The sequence below is a fragment of the Bombina bombina genome, chromosome 6 (assembly GCF_027579735.1).
Source record: "Bombina bombina isolate aBomBom1 chromosome 6, aBomBom1.pri, whole genome shotgun sequence".
Lineage (NCBI taxonomy): Eukaryota > Metazoa > Chordata > Amphibia > Anura > Bombinatoridae > Bombina > Bombina bombina.
In genome coordinates, this window is record NC_069504.1 from 723,731,975 (window position 1) to 723,741,176 (window position 9,202).

General features: G+C 39.4%; 1 long non-coding RNA gene across 1 annotated transcript; it reads left to right on the top strand.

Moving 5' to 3' along the window:
• Window positions 1–833: 833 nt before the first annotated feature.
• On the top strand, window positions 834–1,106 carry LOC128662233 (uncharacterized). Its single transcript, XR_008402727.1, has 2 exons — window positions 834–913; window positions 994–1,106. It is a non-coding gene; the product is annotated as an uncharacterized LOC128662233 (long non-coding RNA).
• The last annotated feature ends 8,096 nt before the right edge of the window (window positions 1,107–9,202 follow it).

Consider the following 9,202-nt stretch of genomic DNA (forward strand, 5'->3'; position numbering starts at 1 on the left):
AGTGTGTGTTACAGAATACCAAGCCCTAAAAACAGAATGCTGAACCCTGCTGACCTACAGGCTCATGTCATGGAACTCTCCCATAAAGTAGATCAGTTGACACAGGGTCTTAGAGAATTACACTCAGAGAATTTAACCCTAAAAGGGATTATAAAAGAAGGATTTAACTCTCCTCCTGTTCCTCCTGAACCGCCTATCAGCCCCCCAGAACATTTCTCAGGCGATAGAAAAACTTTTAGACAGTTCTACAATGCCTGTAGAATGTTTATTACATTAAAACCAAAAACATTCCCTACTGAAAGAATTAAAATTCTGACAATAATATCCTATTTAAAAGGAGAACCCCGTGCTTGGGCAGACTCCCTGTATGAATCTAATGACCCCATACTTGAATCAGTTGATGAATTTTTTAGAGCAATGTCTGATCTGTATGAAGACCCTCATAAACAACTGACAGCAGAAAATACATTACGTAGTCTAAAGCAGAATAAAAGATATGTGGAAGACTACATATCTGAGTTCAAGATCTGGCAAAGAGACACGCAATGGAATCAAATCTCATTAATTAATCAATTTAGATTAGGTCTATCAGACCCCATAAAAGATGAATTAGTTAGAATTGATCTTCCAGATTCTTTAGAGGCATTAATGGCCCTTACTATTAAGATTGATAGGAGATTCAGAGAGAGGAGATTAGAAAAACAAACACATGACACTGTAACTAGATATCATCCTTCACGTCCTGTGACATATAGCCCAAGGGGTAATGCAGAGGCCATGGATATTGGGTTCATTAAAGGACCGCTAACCCCAGAGGAAAAGTATCATCGCAAGGAACATGCTCTCTGCATGTATTGTGCCTCCAAGGACCATTCAGTCACGGACTGCCCATCTCTGAAGAGACAGAAATCTGGTGAGTCAGTTTGTGCTCTTCACAATTTTACACTTTCTACTCATAAACCAACTTACTTATTAGTTCCCATCTCGTTACAGTGGGAAAGACAGCGACTAAACCTTGAAGCCGTTGTGGACTCTGGCGCTTATGCCAATTACATTGATTCCTCTATAGTAAAAAATAAAAATATACCGTTTGTTGTGAAAGAAAATCCAGTTGCAGTACGTTTGATTGATGGTAATTGTTTATCCACAGGTCCCATCACACACCAAACGATTCCCATACTTGTTAACATTCACAATAACCACCAAGAGTACATCTCTTTTGATATCATCACCTCTCCAATGTTCCCGGTCATGCTCGGGCTGCACTGGTTAAGACAACACCAACCAATGATTCATTGGAAACAAAATACAATAGAATTTAACTCATCCTATTGCAAAAATACTTGTCTACTTTCTCACTCTATACTCCACCTAAACCAAGATGAAGGGTTAATACCACATCAGTATCATGACTTCTCATTAGTATTTGATAAAGTAGAAGCAGAATCTCTACCACCCCATAGAGAGTATGATTGCCCGATAGAACTTATACCAGGGTCTGACATCCCATATGGGCACATCTTCCCTCTATCCCAAACTGAATTAATAAGACTCAAAGAATACATAAATGAAAACCTTAGAAAAGGATTCATAAGACCTTCCACCTCTCCTGCAGGTGCGGGCATTTTATTTGTGACTAACAAAGACAAAACCATCAGGCCGATTGTGGATTACCGTGAGCTCAATAAACGTACTGTGAAAGACCGTTATCCTCTGCCGCTCATCCCTGAACTTATAGAAAGATTAAATGGGTCATCCATTTTCACTAAACTCGACCTCAGAGGTGCTTACAACCTCATTTGTATGCGTTCAGGTGATGAGTGGCTGACGGCGTTCCGTACGAGGTACGGACTCTTTGAGTACACGGTAATGCCATTTGGGCTATGTAATGCCCCTGCAACGTTTCAACGTTATATTAATGACATATTCAGAGATATATTGGACACCTTCCTGGTAATATATCTTGATGATATATTAATCTTTTCTAACAATCTGACAGAACACATAAAACACGTAAGAACAGTCTTGGCACGTTTACAAGCACATAAACTTTACGTGAAAGCTGAGAAATGTATATTTCATAGTAATGATATCACATTTCTGGGGTACCATATCTCATCAAAAGGGATTCAGATGGAAAATTCAAAGGTTCAAGCAATAATTGATTGGCCCATACCACGTAATAAAAAGAATGTCCAGAAATTTCTAGGGTTTTCGAATTTCTATCGAAAGTTTATTAAAGGGTTCTCTCACATTGCTAAACCCCTCACTAATCTTACTAAAGATCATATACCTTTTGTGTGGTCCCCCTCAGCTAATGATGCCTTTAATTATTTAAAACATGCGTTTACTACAGCTCCTATTCTTGCTTATCCTGACCCACTCTCTCAGTATACACTTGAAGTAGATGCATCTGAACATGCTATTGGGGCTGTACTTTCCCAAAAATCCAAAACCACCAATAAATTACATCCAATAGCATATTACTCCCGTGTCCTCACATCTTCTGAACTAAACTATCATGTAGGGGAAAAAGAACTTCTCGCCATGAAAAGTGCCCTAGTTAATTGGAGACATTTATTAGAGGGAACCGCTGAACCTATTATTATCTATACCGATCATAGAAACCTACAGTTTCTCAAAACCAATCGAACACTCACATCTAGACAGGTCAGATGGAGTTTATTCTTTTCAAGGTTCAACTACATTATCACCTATAGGACGGCTTCCCTGAACACAAAAGCAGACATCCTATCCAGGCTGCCTCCAAAACCCCATCAGGTTCCTCACACAGGTACTATTATTCCCCCTAACTTTATTTTAGGTGGTATCATAGATTTCACAGTTAAATTAAAAAGTGAACAAGACATCGATACAACAAAGGATACATATAATCTAACTCCTAAATCTGATGGGTTACTTTGTTATCAAGGTAAGACATATATCCCTCCAAACATGAGATCATTTATACTTGAACAGGTACATGATTCTAAATTCTCTGGACACCCAGGAGTTAACAAGACTCACAGATTGCTAAAGCGATTGTACTGGTGGCCCAGAATGATTTGTGATGTACAAAAACACATCTCTACCTGTAAGACATGTACTACATGTAAAAAAGATAGAAGACACCCCCCAGGTTATCTCCTTTCTCTTCCTATACCCAAAAGACCATGGAGTGAGATAGCCATAGATTTTATAGTTGAACTTCCCAAATCCGGTGGTAACAAAACAATTATGGTAGTGGTTGATCTATTGACACAAATGTCTCATTTTGTCCCTTTCCATAAACTGCCCACCAGTATGGAAACAGTGACGTTGTTGCTAAAAAATGTAATCAAATTACATGGAGTACCCTCTTCTATCACAACAGACAGAGGGACACAATTCACCTCGCGCCTTTGGAAACAGCTATCTAAAACCCTTGAGATTGATCAAAGGTTATCATCTGCTTTTCACCCCCAGACCAACGGGCAGACGGAGCGTACCAACCAGTGGTTGGAGGAATATATCCGTTGTTTCTCCACACAACAACAGGATAACTGGAATGAGTTGCTCCCTATCGCTGAATTTGCACATAACAACACATATCACACTTCAATCAAAGACACTCCTTTCCATGCCAATTACGGATTTCATCCGTCATTCTGCTTACCCCTCGAAAGGGAAAGTGATTGTCCTATAATAAATGATTTCACTAACTCCATCTCAGAATCCTTTACATTACTTTCAGAAAACATAAAAAAGGCTCAAGCACGTCATAAACATTATTATGACCTCCGACATAGAGCGTCCCCTATCTATAAACCTGGTGACTTGGTATGGCTATCCACGAGAAACCTTCGTCTCACTGTGCCTAGCCGCAAGTTCAACAAACTATTTATTGGACCTTTCCCTGTAACTAAGGTTATCAATGACAACGCTGTGACCTTGTTTCTGCCTTCACATTATCATATCCACCCAACCTTTCATGTTTCGCTTCTCAAGCCATATCAGGCACTCAGAAATCATTCACCATCTTCTGTGGATGAACCCCCTCTAGCTCCTGAAGTGGAGTATGAGGTTGAAAACATCCTGGACTCTCGTAAAGTATCCGGTAGACTCCAGTATCTGATCCACTGGAAGGGCTATCCCCATGAGGAGGATTCCTGGGAGCCCTCAGTTAATCTCTCAGCCCCAAGACTAGTGTCTCTGTTTCACCGTCGACATCCATCTAGACCGAAACCATGAACCACGGAGTGGTTCCTTAAAGGGGGTACCCTGTCATAATAACAAATGCCTGTCTCTTTAAAAGATATATCCCTAACTGAGTCCTGGCTATAAAGGAGCCTGCAACATTCAATACCTTGCTTGGTATTGAAGTTGCATGCTTCCCTGCACAGCCGCTCTCACTGAGGACTCTGACTTCCCTCTGTGCTACTGAACACACGCTGTTTGCGTGTCATCTATCCACTTCCGGTTTCACGGACCTTCACTTCCGGTTTACACAGAACAGGACGCTGCAGCTCTGTAAGCTGCTCTCCCCTCAAACTACTTCAGCGGTTTGCCTTAAAAACAATCACTGAACCACCATTGCTACTTTTTCTCCCTCCGGAGGTGAGTCATTGCTGGACATATCATCTTATATATTTTTGTCATAAAACCATTTTGTCACTTTTACATTTTTTCACAAAAACGTTACTTTTTCTTTTGTTTTCTGGACATTATCTCTTTTGTAATTGTTGCCTCATATTTATTGTTTGCTACAAACCCATATTTTTCCTTTTATCATATTTTTGCTATGCAGTCCTAAACCTTCAGAGTTAAAACTGTTATTTCATTCAATTACAACTTTTTAGTGAGAACCACAATCTAACTCACTTATTGGCCACAACAGTTTTAACTCTCATATTAAACTCCACTCACTCAGTTTATATGTGTGTATTTCCAGATAAAATACACACTATAGATTATGTGAGACACAACCTTTATTTATATGGTCTGCTATAATAACTGTTTTGCATATATTTGTTCTACAAAATCTAACTTAAAGTTAGTGTGTGTTACAAGAAGTGTACTGGGTGTCTATTCAATGTTTTTTTAGATTTCCCGTTTGTAACAAATTTTTTCTGTCTTTCTAAAATCAATGCCTTTCCTGTAATCTATTTTTCAAAAGGATGCCATATGTCCTCTTTCATGCTGTTCTTTCTGTTGAGGCTCCGGGACACTCTTCTAAAAAAGCCTAAGGATAAAGAAGTGTACTGGGTGTATAATCTATTTTTTTTTAGATTTCACGGTTGCAACTAATGATCTCTGTGTTTCTAAAATCAATGCCTTTCCTGTAATCTTTTATTCAAAAGGATGACATATCTCCTCTTTCATGCTGTTGTTTCGGTTGATGCTCCGGGACCCTCGTATTAAAAAGGCCTGAGCATAAATAAGTGTCACGGCTGTGTAATCAATGTTTTTTTCTAATTTCACGGTTGCAAATAATGATCTGTGGGTTTCTAAAATCAATGCCTTTCCTGTACTCTTACTCTATTGTTAAAAAGTATGCCATATGTCCCCTTTCCTGCTGGTGTTTTGTTTGAGGGTCCTGGACCCTCTTATAAAAAGGCCTAGGGAGAAAGAATTGTACTGGGTGTCCATCCAATCATTTTTTTTTAATTAAAATTCACGGTTGCAACAAATTATCCCCGGGTTTCTAAAATCAATGCATTTCCTATAATCTTTTTTTTCACAAAGGATGCCATATGTCCTCTTTCAAACTGCTGGTTTTGTTGAGTGTCCTGGAGCCTCTGCTAAAAAGGCCTAAGGATAAAGAAGTGTACTGGGTGTCTATTCAATGTTTTTTTAGATTTCACAGTTGTAACAATTTTTTTCTGTCTTTCAAAAATCAATGCCTTTCATGTAATCTATTTTTCAAAAGGATGCCATATGTCCTATTTCATGCTGTTCTTTCTGTTGAGGCTCCGGGACACTCTTATAAAAAGGACTAAGGATAAAGAAGTGTACTGGGTGTCCAATCAATGTTTTTTTTCTATTTCCCGGGTCATATAACTGATCTCTGTGTTTCTAAAATCAATGCCTTTCCTGTAATCTAATTTTCAAAAGTATGCCATATGTCCTCTTTCCTGCTGGTGTTTTTTTTGAGGGTCCAGGACCCTCTTATAAAAAGGCCTAAGGAGAAAGTGGTGTACTGGGTGTCCATCGAATCATTTTTTTTATTCAAATTTACATTTGCAAAAAATTATCTATGGGTTTCTAAAATCAATGCCTTTCCTGTACTCTTACTCTATTGTTAAAAAGTATGCCATATGTCCCCTTTCCTGCTGGTGTTTTGTTTCAGGGTCCTGGACCCTCTTATAAAAAGGCCTAGGGAGAAAGAATTGTACTGGGTGTCCATCCAACCATTTTTTTTATTCAAATTCACGGTTGCAACAAATTATCCCCGGGTTTCTAAAATCAATGCCTTTCCTATAATCTTTTTTTCACAAACGATGCCATATGTCCTCTTTCCTACTGCTGGTTTTGTTGAGTGTCCTGGAGCCTCTGCTAAAAAGGCTGAAGGATAAAGAAGTGTACTGGGTGTCTATTCAATGTTTTTTTAGATTTCCCGTTTGTAACAAATTTTTTCTGTCTTTCTAAAATCAATGCCTTTCCTGTAATCTATTTTTCAAAAGGATGCCATATGTCCTCTTTCATGCTGTTCTTTCTGTTGAGGCTCCGGGACACTCTTCTAAAAAGGCCTAAGGATAAAGAAGTGTACTGGGTGTATAATCTATTTTTTTTTAGATTTCACGGTTGCAACTAATGATCTCTGTGTTTCTAAAATCAATGCCTTTCCTGTAATCTTTTATTCAAAAGGATGACATATCTCCTCTTTCATGCTGTTGTTTCGGTTGAGGCTCCGGGACCCTCGTATTAAAAAGGCCTGAGCATAAATAAGTGTCACGGCTGTGTAATCAATGTTTTTTTCTAATTTCACGGTTGCAAATAATGATCTGTGGGTTTCTAAAATCAATGCCTTTCCTGTAATCTTTTATTCAAAAGGATGACATATCTCCTCTTTCATGCTGTTGTTTCGGTTGAGGCTCCGGGACCCTCGTATTAAAAAGGCCTGAGCATAAATAAGTGTCACGGCTGTGTAATCAATGTTTTTTTCTAATTTCACGGTTGCAAATAATGATCTGTGGGTTTCTAAAATCAATGCCTTTACTGTAATCTTTTATTCAAAAGGATGACAGTACTACCAAAATACAGCCAATGAAGGGCCTTAGGAAGACTGAGCCAAGGTTGGATTGTAGTATTTGGTTAGGCTAATCATGATGGCCATGTAGACCACCACCACAGAGAGTCCTGGAAGTAACAGGGATGATGAGAGAAAGAGCTAAGAATAGTAGAACTTGAAACAACAGATTTAGCCATGGGTTTTAGTGCAAAACCGCTTGGCTTTTTTTTGGCTTTGGGTGCGGCTATTCATGCAGGCCATATAGAGCTGAAAACATTCAGTGTCGTATCAGCTATTAAACTAATAAGAACAGTACTACCAAAATACAGCCAATGAAGGGCCTTAGGAAGACTGGGCCAAGGTTGGATTGTAGTATTTGGTTAGGCTAATCATGATGGCCATGTAGACCACCACCACCGAGAGTCATGGAAGTAACAGGGATGATGAGATGAAAGAGCTAAGAATAGTAGAACTTGAAACAACAGAGTTAGCCATGGGTGTTAGTGCAAAACCGCTTGGCTTTTTTTTGGCTTTGGGTGCGGCTATTCATGCAGGCGATATAGAGCTGAAAACATTCGGTGTCGTATCAGCTATTAAACTAATAAGAACAGTACTACCAAAATACAGCCAATGAAGGGCCTTAGGAAGACTGGGCCAAGGTTGGATTGTAGTATTTGGTTAGGCTAATCATGATGGCTATGTAGACCACCACCACCGAGAGTCATGGAAGTAACAGGGATGATGAGATGAAAGAGCTAAGAATAGTAGAACTTGAAACAACAGAGTTAGCCATGGGTGTTAGTGCAAAACCGCTTGGCTTTTTTTTGGCTTTGGGTGCGGCTATTCATGCAGGCCATATAGAGCTGACAACATTCGGTATCGTATCCGCTATTAAACTAATAAGAACAGTACTACCAAAATACAGCCAATGAAGGGCCTTAGGAAGACTGGGCCAAGGTTGGATTGTAGTATTTGGTTAGGCTAATCATGATGGCCATGTAGACCACCACCACCGAGAGTCCTGGAAGTAACAGGGATGATGAGATGAAAGAGCTAAGAATAGTAGAACTTGAAACAACAGAGTTAGCCATGGGTGTTAGTGCAAAACCGCTTGGCTTTTTTTTGGCTTTGGGTGCGGCTATTCATGCAGGCCATATAGAGCTGACAACATTCGGTGTCGTATCAGCTATTAAACTAATAAGAACAGTACTACCAAAATACAGCCAATGAAGGGCCTTAGGAAGACTGGACCAAGGTTGGATTGTAGTATTTGGTTAGGCTAATCATGATGGCCATGTAGACCACCACCACCGAGAGTCCTGGAAGTAACAGGGATGATGAGATGAAAGTGCTAAGAATAGTACTACTTGAAACAACAGAGTTAGCCATGGGTGTTAATCCAAGACCGCTTGGATTTATTTTTGTATTGGGTGCAGCTAATCATGCAGGCCATATAGAGCTGACAACATTCGGTGTTGTATCAGCTATAAAAATAATAAGAACTGTACTATCAAAATACAGACAATGAAGGGCCTATGAAGACTGAGCAAAGGTTGGATTGTAGTATTTTGTTCAGCTAATCATGATGGCCATGTAGACCGCCCGTAACAGGGATGAAAGTGCTAAGAATAGTACTAATTGAAACAACAGAGTTAGCCATGGGTGTTAGTCTAAGACCACTCGGCTTTTTTTGGGGTTTGGGTGCAGCTAATCATGAAGGACAGATAGTCCTGCCACCATTTGGTGTTGTAACAGGTATGAAAATGCAAAGAACAGTACTACATAACACAACCTACTTACCATGGGTCACAGAACATATGTTTGGTTGTTATATTTTGTAAGGGTAATCATGCAGGCCATATAGACCTCCACCGATAGGGTGAGTATGAGTAACAGCTATTAAAATGCGAAGGACATTACTAATTAACACAACATAGTTACCATGGGTCGCAGACCAAGAGCAGATGTCTTATTATTATATTTTGTATGGGT